Below are 15,985 nucleotides of genomic sequence, written 5' to 3' on the forward strand. Positions count from 1 at the left end.
TAGGTGTAAACAATATTCAATTTCACAAGAATACAACCAAATGATGGACGTGGCACATTGGGATTTCTTGGTCCCACAAGTAGAAGTAGTATTGGTGTTGATAGTTTTGAGAATAGCTTTATCATGTTTTGGAAAATATGGATGGCCAAAAAACAACAATTATACCAGGGGATCATGATCACATGAACACTATGATATTTGTCTTGATATGTTGAGAATGTTACTAGCAGACAATAAATGAAGCAGGCAATTGTCCTTATTGTTATAATTGTCTTTATTGTTATTAGATGCTAGAAATGTTGAGAATGGACAATAAATGTACCAAGCAATTGTCCCTTTAGGTCACCTTTCTGTCACAATTATTAAACCTTTCTGATCACAACAAAACTTCCACACGTGGAAGTTTCACGAGCATAAACCGTAAGTTTCGATAAAATATTCATTTTATTAAGGAGACTGCCGATTTATTGTGAAAGGGGAGGAGGGTCTTTAAACATTAGTTTAAATTTTATTTTTATAAAAGGCTATTAAGGATAAAATAAAGAGAGCACATGAGTTTTTTTTTTCAAGAAAATATATTGTTTTTTCTTAAAATATCTATAATTAAAGATTAATTATGCAAGTTTTTATTTTAACTTATCATTAGTGTTATGTCCTATATTAATTTTTTTTGTAAGAGTTAGTTTATTAGAGTATATGGTTATTATTTTTGAATAATGTCCATTAAATTGTAGTAGATAGTGATTTAATATAAAAGGATTATCTTTATTACATAAAATCTACTATTTGGTTGCACAAGTATTAATATATGAGCACAAGTATTTATGATTTTTCTATTAAAGTATCTTATTTGGTTGCACAAGTATTAATATATGAGCACAAGTATTTATGATTTTTCTATTAAAGTATCTAATTAAAGAGTTGGGAGTTTATGAAATGATTTGTTCAATATTGTTGTATTTACAATTTTGTTTAGTGAAAGGTTTTCCTACTTTGAGATGCAAGTGAACATTATTTTCTTTATTGTAAATATTATCAATATAAAGGTTTGATCTAAATATTTTATTTTGTTGTTTCTTGTATTTAGTTTTATGCACTTGTTATTTACATTACTTGGTTTTTGTATCAAGTTTAAGTGTCAAGGAACACTATAAGTGGTATTGGAGCCTTTCTTAAGTCGACATGTTTCTTAATTTTGGTAGATTTTTTTTCTAGGTTGGAGACCTATTCTAGCATCTTTAAATAGCATCGGGACATGTCGTTTGAAGGGTAAAGCTACGATTGGGAAAAAATACATGCATGAAACAAAAGTAGAATCACTTTGTTGGAAACGCTTAGAACTCCTATTAGTACCCCTTCAAGTAGTACCACATCTAACAAAAGTTGTATATAGAAGCTAACTTCCACATACCTTCAAGTATATCAAAATTTCTTTATGTACACTTGCAACCAACTCTAAATAAATTGATCAAGTGTGGTGTTGCCAAAATACACTAAGAAAAATAGTTGAGGAGATCACTCTCTAGTACTGGGGAAGTAAGTCGTATGGATAAGGGCATGGTTAGGCCTCCATAGTTAGTGCCTTGAGATATTGAGTTGAGTACTATTGTTGGACCCCATAAGTATATCAAATAAATTTAACACCTAACACTCCTTTATCTCTAAGACCTTGCAACCCTAGCTTCTGTAATAAGCTAAATAAATTCCTACATCTTTGCATCCATAAGGAATTTGTATATTTTGCCACCATAGTAATAATAAGTTGGGAGTAATACTCCCTTAGGATTAGTACTCCAGCTAAGCCCTATTAGTACTATTTTGGGCGACATGTCTCATAATATTCCTTGTGTCATGCTAATCATGTGGGTATAACTTGAGTAACTTTTGTTTGTGGACCTAACAATATATTATTAGTGGTATATCTACGTTTCTTGATCCACTGGTCTTATTGAGCTAAGTTGGGCTTAACATTTTGATAATTGACCCTAGGAACTACATACCGAGAACAGATGGATTGACACCAAGGTTTTTAACCTTTAGTCTTAAATGAGTGTTTTGTAAAGGTTTACAACCACATCACAAGATCCTACAGGTGTTGGGATCTATATGATCACACTTGGGTATAAAGACACCAAATCCACACATCAACCCAAGCAAAGAGGAATAATTAGCACATGTAGAATAGGGAACTCACATTCTCTTCCAAGATTCCCATTATCCACCCTTTCAGGTTCATGATTCCCAGCATCACTTTCCAAAGGTTGACATAAACAAATATGATGGTTTCAGTACCTATAGTCAAGTTTCCTAAATGGAGCATTATTTCTCTCTCCATTGTATCGTTGATGACCTATAGAAAAAAGTTGGGAATCTTATATTTGGATGTAGAACATTAGAAATGGCATAAGAAATATTATGTTAGCTACATTGAATTCAGTGACAACCCATATTGTAATTGGCTTAATCTTGGCATGTAAATATCTCTTGTATTTTGATTGTTTTGAAATTTGAAATGGGCTGAGTAGAGACACGGATTGTAGGGACTGAGGAAGGTCAAGTTGCTTTGGAAATTTAGCTTACTTACTGCAAGAAGAAACTGAAATATTGGGAAAACCATTGAAGGATGGTTATTGAGATTTAATGGACTATGTAGTGATGAGCCCCAAAAATGGATAATTATTTGGGCTCATTCAACCTCCTAATTCGACTTAATCCACCATTCTCATTAGTTTATTGCATGTTTTTTATTATATTTATGCTAATAGAGTGAATTGGGTTAGTCATTATGCCAACAAGTCTAATGTGTGCTTTGTGTAGCCTTTTTGGTCAATTTGGAGACGAAGTCAATGGTTGAAATGAGCACTTGGCAGCCAAATTCATGGAGAGTATTTTTAGGAAGGTGTTCCCTTCATTTATGGGCCCTTACCTCGAATTCTCCACCATCAGCTCGGAGTTCAAGGGCCACCAAATCAATTAGCACAAGGGCAGCCAAGCAAGTCAAGTAGGACTGCTGTTAACTACAAGTTTTGGGCAGCCGAGTCCCTAAAGTTTAGGAGGACTGTTGGGGTCCTCAATTTGTATAAATAAGAGGGCTTAGGGCCTCATTTCAATTAGTCATTTTTGTTAGCTAGTGGTTATTCATTTTGTAGCCAGTAGTTAGTCACTTTATAGTCATTTTGTAGTCATTTTGTAGTTCGATTTTTAGGTAGTAGATTAGCTTTGCTTTCAGCACATTTTCAAGTTCTCCTTGTGGACAGTTTTTGGAATGTAACATTTCTTTTGATCAATAAAGATGAATCCAGCTTTGTACCAGCTCTAAATCTCTCTTAGGAGGCTATAGCTCTTGGGGTTGGGCCCATCTCAAGTGCCCAGTACCTCCTTTGTTTACTTTCATGTGTCTTTGCTGCATTCTTAGAATAAAATCTGCTATTTAGATTTAAATATTGTGTTGTTGTTTAGGTTGCTTTTGATGATTAAAAAGGTTTTTCATGTTCAGATTTGCTTGATAGGTTAATCATAGGGAAGATCTTCAGAAAAAGGCTACCAAACACCTTGGATCTCACCTCCCCCTTAGTGGAATCATGAGCTGGGACCAATGTGACTTCACTGCCAACAAAAACGTTGTTTTGCTTTGCCATGCAATTCTTAGTGTTGTAATCCTCTTTTGTAGATGCTGATATTAGTAGTGTTTAAATGCTTCAGTTGATGATTTCTTAGTGGCATAATTTAGTTCACGCGTTTCATTTCAAATAAACTGTTGTTCATTTCCTTTTGTTGTTACTTAGGTCAGAATAGAGTAAAATAACTAGGTCATAGGTTTTATAAGTGTTTGTTTGTTCAGTTTGAAAAACCACTTGCAGAGTACCTATTACCCGTCCTTACCTGCACATACTCCATCCAACCTACCTGTTTCATCCTTCACTTAGAACCCTTACCTTACATTTTCATCATTCGCTTACTTTGCCATGATTCTCATCTTCTTGTGCAACATCGTTTCATCCCTCCTTGAACAAATCTCACCATCTGCGCCACTCCTCGACTCCATCCTCCAAGTCTTGAACTCCCCTACACCCCTATTTCACCTCCATACTCGTTCCTCCACCTTTTTCCCTCCATCCATTCTCCAAAATCCTCTTTTCAGAACATCCTGTAGAAAATTACAGAACATCCTGTAGAAATCTCTGAACATCCTGTAGAACCCCTGCAGACTTCCTGTAGAAGCTCACAAATGAGGTTTCTTGATAGCCAAACTTTGTGAAACTCTCTGGAAGGGTGTTAGGGACTCCTTAGACCCTCTCTGAACCTTCTCAACCTTTTCCAAGCATTTCTCCTCCTTGATCCACCTCTGCACAGTAAAAAGCTAGTTAAAAGCACATGCATGATAATTCTAATAACTGATTCAAAAATACAAAAATGTGTTTTCTTCAGGTAGAGGTAGTCTAGACACATGTATTTTACCTTCATAGAAGTAACGACATCTCTTTTAGTAGTTTGCATTCTCATCTTTGCATCAGTAGGACTAGCTGGTAGAATTAGGGTTTGCTAGGGTTTGCATTTCTGTTTGGCTTTCAGTTTCTTTCCACAAGTAGATTAGCTTCCTTGGAGTTAGCTTTCATCCATCAATTAAAAAACTTCTTCTAAGAGCTCATAGAAGTTGGCTTAAGCTCTTAGCAGACTTGTGCTCGCTGACCAAGTGACAGCTACGGCAAGAGCTAGTACTTGTGCATACAACACCGTCGCTTCCAAGTTTGTTACGAACTACCGGGTTGATAAAATTAAAGAAGGGAGTCTCAGGAGTTGCAGCACTATTGCTGCAATACTGGGGTTCACCACTCTTTTTGGCGCCGTTGCCGAGGAAGCGTCAGAGTATTGGTGATTGCCGCTTTTCTTCTATTTTCCACTACAATCTTCTGCTAAGTAGTTTATTTCATTTCCATTATGCAATTTCATTTATGCAAAAGTAGATTAGCATTTCCCGCTTTCATAGATTAGCATTTCAATTCCGCAATTTCATTTCTGCAAGCGTAGATTAGCATTTCAATTCCGCAAGCGTAGACTAGCATTTCATTCCTGTAATTTCATTTGAGCAAGATAGATTAGTCCTTTCCTGCTTTCATTTCAATTCCGCATTTTCATTTTCACAAGATAGTTAGTTGTAGTTCAATCTATTTCAGTTTTGCAGGTAGAAGTAGAAAAAAACAAAAATCAACCAAAAAAGATTTCATTTCATGCCTTGTAGGAGTAGAGATAAGTTAGAAAAATGATTGCACAACACCCCCACTGCTTCACACAGCCAACATTATCTCTTCTTCGATGGTTGTGATTAAAGAACCCTTAGGTGGACAGCAAGACATATTTGAAGAACCTCAAGGGAAGAAGAAGAAGAAACCATTCCTCTGGAGCAAATGGCTACAAGCAGAAATGTTGGGAGCAGCACCTTGTCCAAAGACGAATTTGAAAATTAGATTGAAGATTTCAAGAGTGATATGAGGCAGTTTCTTGCCATGTAACTGGATACCTTGCGGATCCAAAAGAAGTAAGAAGAAGCCAAGAGGTCTTTGGCCATTTTTTGTCCTAGGTGCACTAGAAAGCATCCTAGGAACGAATGTCCATTGTACTCCATAGAAGTGTGTTTTGTATGTGAAGAATACCATCCTACAGATCAGTGCCCTTCCTTACCCAAAATCAAAGATGCATATCAGAGGGCCAAAGGAGCCACTGAATCAATCTATTATATGAACCAAAGGATGCCACATGAACCTAGATCGTATCAGCAGGAACTGCAAGAGACATCCGAGACCTATTATGACCCATATCAAGCCACTTTCATGCCTTCTTGGGGTCCCCCTGCTCATCCTTCCTGGTTCACACCTCCTCCTTGTTCCTTCATAGATCCATATTATGCCCAACCAGCTGCTCATTCGTTTCACTCTTATGCTCAGCCACAACCTCAGTGGAATGCACCTCATCAGGGGTGGAGGCCCCAATACAACACTCCTCCCACTTCTTTTCCTCCACCACCTGCTCAACCGCAACCATCACCTCCTCCTCCACCAAGGCAACCCCAAATGCCTACCCAACCAAAACCCCATCCGCATCCATCTCAAATACACACCTCCACTCAATTACCCGTACCACCATTTCCAAAACCATACCATGGAGCAGCTCAACCCAATTGCAAAGCTGAGGCACAACATGTCCAAACAACTGCTCTTGAGCTCAATGAACTTCACCATAGCTCAAGAAGAGCATTTCAAAAAAGAGACTATATTGAAAGCATTGAAGGACCACATCACGCAAAAGAAGATTCAGAAGAGGAAATCAAAGAACCATGGGCTTTACTTGATGAAGAGAAGACATCAAAAGCAGAGATAAAGAAAGATCCTTCATGGTTACCATCAAATCTTCCATGTATTCAAGAGAAAGATCAACAAAAAGAGGAAGATGAGGAAGTCATGTTAGAAGGTGACATGAAACATGATCCAGATCAGCAAAAGAACCAAGGATATCAGAGCTATATTGAAATATGGTTTCAGACGGTCACTAAGTTGCAGCAGTACTCTCTTCTTCAGCTATGTTTGATCCCTTCAAAGTCAAATCATTTTGTCTATGAAATATGGATAGCTGTCAAAGCATGCATTTTGAGCCTTCACATCATCTTGTCTCTAATCTCGATGTGCACATGGCTCCATTGGAAGTATTCTTATACTTGAAAATGATTTTGTTTTTCAAGTAGGGTAGGGTAGAAAAAAGAAAAAAATGAAAATAAGAAGAAAAATAAAAATCTAAGGTGAAAACCTCCTCGGAGGCGCCTTAGATTGGCTCATTGATTGAAAACCTCCATGAGGTGGTCAATGGGTTGGGAAAAAAGAGAAAAGAGAATAAGATCTCTGGGTGAAAACCTCCCTTGGAGGTGCCCAGGGCAGGCAATTAGGGTGAAAACCTCCATGAGGCGCCCTAGTTGTTTTTCAAAAAAAAAAAAAAGGAGAAAAAGAAAAGAAAAATAAAGCTAATTTGCATTGAATAATTGCAGGTTGCAGCAAGGACATTTCAGGTCAGGAGGATCACTCAAAACAAGGTCAAAGGAATTTTTGTGCCTTCTAAAGGAAGTTCTGTATTTCTACAGGAAACATCCTGTAGAACCTTCAAGCGAGCCAGATTTGATTTTGGAAGGGAACATAAAGCTTGGAATCTATTGGTTATGCCTACAAGCATCCATGTTTCCATTCCTCACCCTTTTCCATCATTTTTTTCATCTCATTGTGCTTCTTTCCTCAAAACTATGTTTTCTACAGGAAGTTCCTGTAGAAATTACAAGAAGTTAAAAATGGATTGGGAAAAAATAGTTTGGCGAATATGGTAGCTTCCTCAAGGGTTCAGAAGTCCTCCTTCAATCTTCAAGCTCCTCCTCCATCATCTCCATACCTGCATCACAACCCAAGTTCATTTCTCTTACCATGCAACAAAACTGCAGAATGCCTTGAAGCAAAAATACCTAGAACAAAATTTGTTTTTGCCCTAACTTGAAAACCATGCATCCATTTGAAAAACCATTTTACGGGGAATCATACAGGGGTGATGGCAACATGCTTGAGCAGTTTCAGCCAATTCCGGTGCATGGTTTCCAAGAAATCAGCCTCCATCACCGTCAGCCATTTTTTCATTTTCTCCATATCCGTGCATCTGTTTCAAAACCTGTTTCATGGGGAGATGAATATGGGTGATAGTAACCTACCCAAGTAGTTTCAGCTGATTCCGATGCACGGTTTCCAAGAAATTGATCTCTGAAATCTTCAACCATTTTCCATTTTTCTCGAAATCTGTGCATCCATTGATCACGATTTTGGTATGGGAGGTGCATAATGATGATAGAAACATGCTCAGAAAGTTTCAAATCGATCCGGTTTACCGTTTGGGAGCAATGGCGAAAACAAGTTCTGGTCCGGTGAAAATTCAGCAACAACAGCTTGAAGGTGCAGATTTGAACATGGAAACAAATGCTTGTAGCTTAGATATGGTCAGAGGACACCTGCACAAGGAAAACAACCAAAAATCATCAGCCAAGCCCTCATGCAACCAAAGAAACCAGTGCATGTAGCAATGACTAGCCACAACACCTCACAACAGCCATTTGACTTTAGGTACGTGACTGAAACTCGTTCTTCTATTGCACAAATCTAATTTAAAAACTGCATGAATGAATGGAATGGTGGAATTGAGCCACGAGTATAGCAAGATTAAGCTAATAGTTCCTTGTCCAATTCTCTATCAATCAACCAGGAATCATGCAACGTATGTGTTAGACAACTCACGTGAAATTAAAAAAAAAAGAAAAAAAGAAAAAAAAGAAAAAAACAGGGAGTGTTAGCTGTTTGAACTCTAGTGCAACTGATCAAGAAGAAAACATATAGTTAATAAATAGAACTGCAGTCTGCATGTGGCCACGTACACCTGGCCACTTCACTCCCTCACCAAGAATCACGCCGCAATGTAAAATGCTCGGCTGAAACTCACACCACCTGCTGTCCATTTGCACTTGACTGAAGTATGCATCCTCCGCTTCCACAAAATGATGAACTAGTCGTCCTCCACTGGTTTCTACCTGTTTTCGAAATTATCCCATGTATCAGGCTCGCTCAGAGGCGCAGGGGCACTCTACAGGCGTTTCTACAGGAAGACGTTCTACAGGAAAGTACAGCAGAGCCTTCCAGAGCAGAAAAGCTTGGATTTTTCTTCGACAAATTGGGAGTCCCGAAAGTGGTAGGCTTGAAAAAACACTCTTCCATGCATGATACATCTGAAAGGTGGCGAATTAAAACCATTTTTGAATAAGAAAGTATGAAACAAATCTGCCTGTGGGTCAAGAATGGTAGTTTTCCTGTGTGATACACGAAATTTTTCAGTTGGTTCTGCATCACATTCCCCTCCATGGTTCCTATTAACAAATTTCTCTTGTACAAAAGTTAAAGCACTGTGAGGACTAACATGTGCATGAAGAATGTGAAATTTATGTGGTTGTATGCATGCTGGGGATGAAAATTAAGCTCTACACTTTGTCTGTGGGAGCCTAATTCCCTTCTGACAGTCGAGTATTTGGGCAGCAAAAGTCTTGAAACGAGGGGATTGTTGTTCATTGATATCAAACAGCTAAGGAATTCTTCCTTGAGTCTAGGGGGAAACTATAAACAACATTTCTGTTTCTGAAAAAAGAATAAGAAAAAGGGAGCACTCTTGCCATGCCAGGGGGATTCATGATTCAACATTATCCATGGTTGTCATGTGAACTTACACTTCATCCAGTAGTGAGGAAAAGGAGCATATCGAGGTAGAGAAGCTAACTAAGGGTAAGGAAATTAAGGGTAAGAAGACCCAGGACAGGCCACCATAGGAAAAGCAAGAAGAGAAACAAGACAAAGGCCAAGCTACCAAGGCCAAAGCTGTGGGTGGAATAAAGGCACAAATGCCAAGGGAGAAATAGTTGCAAATCAGGGCAGAGAGGATTGAAAAAGTACAAACAAGTAGGGACACACCCAAGGCAACCACAGCACAGGTCAAGGAGAAGGAACCCCAAGCCAAGCAGATCAAAACAATTGAAACAATTTCTACAGGAAGACAGAAATCAGCTACAGGACTTTCTACTAGAAGTCCTGAAAAAGGGAAGCAGAAGGAGAACTCGGCCGAAATCCTAGCTAGGGAGGCAGCAGCTGTGCTGGCCGCCCTAAGTACCTCTCCCAAGCCGAAGGAGAAGTGAAAGAGGGAGCTTCCACTATATTTTAAGGCAAGAAAGGGCATGCAGATAAGAATTGGCAGACCCCAAACCACAGTCAAGGAAGCAAATTGTCATTGAGGACACACAAGCTAAACAAAAGGAGGGGCCTCCTTCAAGGATGTCCATCACCTATGAATGAGGAAGCCAAAAACCTTCACTGGAAGAGAGAGAATTCAGATAATGGACTCAAAGACAGTTCTACAGGATGCTGAGACAGTTCTACAGGAAGTTGAGAATTCTCTAGGAAAAGAAGCACAGGCAGTGGGAAGAAGCAAAGAGAGAAGCATGGTTTCATGACAGAGAAGAGGACATCACTTCAGAAGCTTGGCATGACAGGGAGGCCACCAAGGCCATCAAAGATGAGGAGATAGATTGGTTGCTCAGAGGATGAGCAACACTTTCAGTAGGGGGGTGATGATGAGCCCCAAAAATGGATAATTATTTGGGCTCATTCAACCTCCTAATTCGACTTAATCCACCATTCTCATTAGTTTATTGCATGTTTTTTATTATATTTATGCTAATAGAGTGAATTGGGTTAGTCATTATGCCAAAAAGTCTAATGTGTGCTTTGTGTAGCCTTTTTGGTCAATTTGGAGACAAAGTCAATGGTTGAAATGAGCACTTGGCAGCCAAATTCGTGGAGAGTATTTTTAGGAAGGTGTTCCCTTCATTTATGGGCCCTTACCTCGAATTCTCCACCATCAGCTCGGAGTTCAAGGGCCACCAAATCAATTAGCACAAAGGCAGCCAAGCAAGTCAAGTAGGACTGTTGTTAACTACAAGTTTTGGGCAGCCGAGTCCCTAAAGTTTAGGAGGACTGTTGGGGTCCTCAATTTGTATAAATAAGAGGGCTTAGGGTCTCATTTCAGTTAGTCATTTTTGTTAGCTAGTGGTTATTCATTTTGTAGCTAGTAGTTAGTCACTTTATAGTCATTTTGTATTCATTTTGTAGTTCGATTTTTAGGCAGTAGATTAGCTTTGCTTTCAACACATTTTCAAGTTCTCCTTGTGGACAATTTTTAGAATGTAACATTTCTTTTGATCAATAAAGATGAATCCAGCTTTGCACCAGCTCTAAATCTCTCTTAGGAGGCTGTAGCTCTTAGGGTTGGGCCCATCTCAAGTGCCCAGTACCTCCTTTGTTTACTTTCATGTGTCTTTGCTGCATTCTTAGAATAAAATCTGCTATTTAGATTTAAATATTGTGTTGTTGTTTAGGTTGCTTTTGATGATTAAGAAGGTTTTTCATGTTCAGATTTGCTTGATAGGTTAATCATAGGGAAGATCTTCAGAAAAAGGCTACCAAACACCTTGGATCTCACCTCCCCCTTAGTGGAATCATGAGCTGGGACCAATGTGACTTTGCTGCCAACAAAAACGCTGTTTTGCTTTGCCATGTAATTCTTAGTGTTGTAATCCTCTTTTGTAGATGCCGATATTAGTAGTGTTTAAATGCTTCAGTTGATGATTTCTTAGTGGCATAAGTTAGTTCACACATTTCATTTCAAATAAACTGCTGTTCATTTCCTTTTGTTGTTACTTAGGTCAGAATAGAGTAAAGTAACTAGGTCATAGGTTTTATAAGTGTTTGTTTGTTCAGTTTGAAAAACCACTTGTAGAGTACCTATTACCTGTCCTTACCTGCACATACACCATCCAACCTACCTGTTTCATCCTTCACTTAGAACCCTTACCTTACATTTGCCTCATTCGCTTACTTTGCCATGATTCTCATCTTCTTGTGCAACATCGTTTCATCCCTCCTTGAACAAATCTCACCATCTGCGCCACTCCTCGACTCCATCCTCCAAGTCTTGAACTCCCCTACACCCCTATTTCACCTCCATACTCGTTCCTCCACCGTTTTCCCTCCATCCATTCTCCAAAATCCTCTTTTCAGAACATCATGTAGAAAATTACAGAACATCCTATAGAACCCCTGCAGACTTCCTGTAGAAGCTCACAAATGAGGTTTCTTGATAGCCAAACTTTGTGAAACTCTCTGGAAGGGTGTTAGGGACTCCTTAGACCCTCTCTGAACCTTCTCAACCTTTTCCAAGCTTTTCTCCTCCTTGATCCACCTCTGCACAGTAAAAAGCTAGTTAAGAGCACATGCATGATAATTCTAATAACTGATTCAAAAATACAAAAAGATGTTTTCTTCAGGTAGAGGTAGTCTAGACACATGTATTTTACCTTCATAGAAGTAATGGAATCTCTTTTAGTAGTTTGCATTCTCATCTTTGCATCAGTAGGACTAGCTGGTAGAATTAGGGTTTGCTAGGGTTTGCGTTTCTGTTTGGCTTTCAGTTTCTTTCCGCAAGTAGATTAGCTTCCTTGGAGTTAGCTTTCATCCATCAATTAAAAAGCTTCTTCTAAGAGCTCATAGAAGTTGGCTTAAGCTCCTAGCGGACTTGTGCCAGCTGACCAAGTGACAGCTGCGATAAAAGCTAGTACTTGTGCATACAGCACCGTCGCTTCCAAGTTTGTTACGAACTACCGGGTTGATAAAATTAAAGAAGGGAGTCTCAGGAGTTGCAGCATTATTTCTGCAATACTGGGGCTCACCATGTAGTATTTCAATGAGGACTGGTATGGAAAAAGAAATTCAAGACTGAAAAAAAGGGCAGACACCATGTTGTTTGGGGTCTATGCAAACACAGGTAAAGGATGAATTTAATATCATTGAAGTTGCGTAAGCAACTGGAAAAAAAGGGGGAATAGGAAACTTGATGGAACAAGGAAAGGGTCGAGAAAAAGCAGGTCGTAGAAAAAAGGGAAAGAAGAAGAGGATAGGATGCGTGCATAGGAACTACGAGAGTGCAATTTAACAGAGAAGACCAACACGTGTGCACAAGAAAAGAGTAGAGACAGAGAAGATCTTGCTAAGAGCGAGACACACATAAAATAACAAAAATTGCACACAAAAATAGAGAAATCACATTTTAATGGGATGAACATGCACAAGAAATAGAATCGAGTGTTTACACATAGGAAAAGAAAGAAGAGCGCAAGATGCAAGAGCACACATTGGAAAGTTCGAAGAGTTGCAAACGAGTTCTTTGTATTCCACTCAACAAATTTACACAGAGATCCTGAGCATAACAACTCGAGGATCTTATACTTATTCACATAGGAGAGAAAGAGGAGGCTCGCTAGATTTTTGGATTACACTCAAGAAAATTTGTAATAGAAATATGTGATTATCAGCGTGAACAACAAAGAAATGGTGGATTCTTGATCTATAAATTAACTAATAACATTTGTAGCAGTGTGGAGGAAATTGGCTTCTTTCACTACTCTAATAAGAAGCTCTCATTTGCGTTTTAACAATAGGAGAACAAACGTGCTTCCTTTAGGTGAGGCTAAGTCTCAGAATACCCTGGGAGATGGAGGGTGGATATTGTGTTCTCTAGATTCTCTTAAGAACCCAAGGAAAATATTAAAGTATTGGATTCCTAGTAGGGGAAGTTCTAGTAGTCTCATTTTCTTGTTTATGTTTTGTTTTTGGTAGTAGGTTATGGATTACCTTAATTGGCTAGAACCATTGAGTTACATGCCTCTATGGTTTAGGTGAAGCCTTTGGATTCCATGGGGAAGTGTGTGTGGCTATTGTATAGTTGGAGGGTGGAGGAAGGAGGCCTATAGATTCCTTGTGCATTGATGACTATTAAGTAGGAGGTGGGTGGAGGTAAGAGGACTTCTAGAGTCCTTGTTTCAGCTAACAATTGGTGTTTATTCCCTTGAGCAAGACCACATTAGTCTCTCGAATCTAGCTCGGGGGTGACAGCTGTGAAGAACATTGCATGTAGCTTGTCTATGGTTGGGTGGAGAGTGGAAGTCCCTAACTCAGTTGCCAATCTTCATCACAAATCCAAGATAAGTCTTCTCATGCATAAACTTGTATGAATTACAAGTTAATTTGTGAATGACTAATTTGTTGAATTGTTGCATGAAAATTCAAGGCTTAGTTGCATTTATAAGTGTAAATCGTTGATTGCAATTCATATGAGGATGTGAATGATGTGAATCAAAGATTTCATGAGATGCATGTTTCCACACCAATATCCTATTGTAAGGATTTTGTTTTATTTTTGATAGATATAAAGTTGCACTAGCTGAAGTGTTTGTACAATAGTGTTATTGGAGTGATTTGCAATCCCTTTTAATTGTATGTTTCATTGTTGAACACATTAGCATTTTTTCTATTATGCTTATTGGTACTTCAAGATTGAAGACAAGGAGGCTTGTTGCCATTCCTTGTAATTGCATTCTTTAGTTGAATAGATACATACATGAGATGTTAAATTCTTGTTCATTTATTTTCTTAGCTTGTAGGGATGATTGAGCTAAGGAGAGTAGATTAAATTCCTATTTTGTTAATAAGTTGTTCTAACTCTCTATGTTTTTTTGGGAAAGAAGTGCACTTGGAAGTGATATTATTTTTGGAATCATTCTATTGATTTGAAAATTTATACATAATTTCCATAAAATACATTGTCAAATGAGTGTTGGAACCAATTCTTGAAAAGCTTGAAAAATACCATAAAAATCGTGAAAGAATTCAAGCTCCTGTAAAGATGTTAAAAATGTAAAATGAATTAATTTTACAAGTTTTGACCCATAGGTCAGAGACCGGGAGGTCGGCCAAAAGGGTCAGACCTCAGGAGGGTCCTCACCTCGACCTCTCGTGGGAAAACAGTGTAGTCGGCTATCCGAAGTTAGTTGTCATGCGAGTCAGGTCAACTGTGGAAAACCAAAGAAAATTGTTGAAAGCGTGAGTTGGTAGACCTAGGTTGGTACTTCCTAGTCATCCAATTCATGGGTTTGGGGCAGTCAAGAAGTCAAGGTTGGGCTAACCCTAACCCAAAACTCTTTAACAACACTGTAAGGTTTCTCATCCCATAGGTCGATGGTCGGGGGTCGGACCCTAGCTTAGAAAACTAGGAGATGCATAATAGGGCCACCCTACAACTGGTTCAATTAGTCCACCTACCACATAGCCCTATCCATAGTGGAAGAACTGCCATGTAACCTTCCATGTGGGCCATTGCGTTGCTTCCATGCGATAGTCAAGATGACATGGAGAGGTGTAAAATGGTCAATCTTTAATAGGTCATAACTCTTAATATGTAAGTTGTATTGAGGAAAAAAAAATATTTTGGAATCGTCTCAACAAGACGAACACTGTGATGTTGTCTATTTGAAGTTTTAAGGAAGTTCGAAAAAGTAAAAAAAGTAGGTCCTATTCTCAAAACTGTAATTTGGGAGATCGATCTGCATAGTGACTGCCTACTTGTAACTCTGGTTAGGTTATGGATTCAGGAGGTGGGTTTGTGTTGTTGCTGCTACAACACCCTCCAAAATTTTGTCCTACATCCAAATTTTGGAGCCTACTTTGACCTTGCATGTTGTTTCTTCATGTAGTAAGAGTCATTGCATGTGTTTTCTTTAAGTTTTCAGGTCCCTTTTGGAATAAAACCAAAGTGTCATTTTTTTGCATGGGAAGTGTCACATATTGCACAAGTGGAGTTGTGGTTTGTTTCAAGGGGTAATTTTGTTTTTAAGGAGTCCTACTTATCATATAGACATGTATTAGATTCTTTCCCAAAGTTTCATGCACTGTCGCACAAGTGTCATCACTATCATTGCAAAGTGTACCTTTAGTGTCATAATTGGGGGAAGTTGTCATATTGTCATTGCATTGAGGGCATATTATTGTTCTTATCTTCTGAGTGATAAATGTTGTGTCATCAACTATTTTTATTGTGTGATCATGTTTAAGTGTTTTCCTTGTTCACTTTGACCTCACTGATCCCACACTTAGCCAAATCTAGAAATGTTCCTTCCCGAGCAACTTGACCTCACTCAGCTTCCCTGAAGTATGCACTGCATAGTATCATCCCTCAAGCTTAGACCTTGCCTCTTGGAATCACACAATGTATAGTTCTTACTTCCCATAACTGTGCACTTCACAGTCCCGGTTCTCAACCCTAAACCATTGAGCTACAAAATTGTGTATTTCAACTTCTTAGTTAGCTCCTTCTGCGCATTGTGCAGTCTCAAGCCTCAAGCTTCCATCCTGACTCCTTGAACTATGAAAATTCACAATCCCTGGGGTTATCTCCCTCCAAGACTATGCATTGGGAAACTTCAAGCTTCAAGCATGCTTCCTTAAGCTCCTCAACTTTGGAATTACCCTGCCCCTGCCTT

Source organism: Pinus tabuliformis, chromosome 6 (genome assembly GCF_031772625.1).
Source record: "Pinus tabuliformis cultivar Carrire ecotype Pingquan chromosome 6, CPIR1, whole genome shotgun sequence".
NCBI lineage: Eukaryota > Viridiplantae > Streptophyta > Pinopsida > Pinales > Pinaceae > Pinus > Pinus tabuliformis.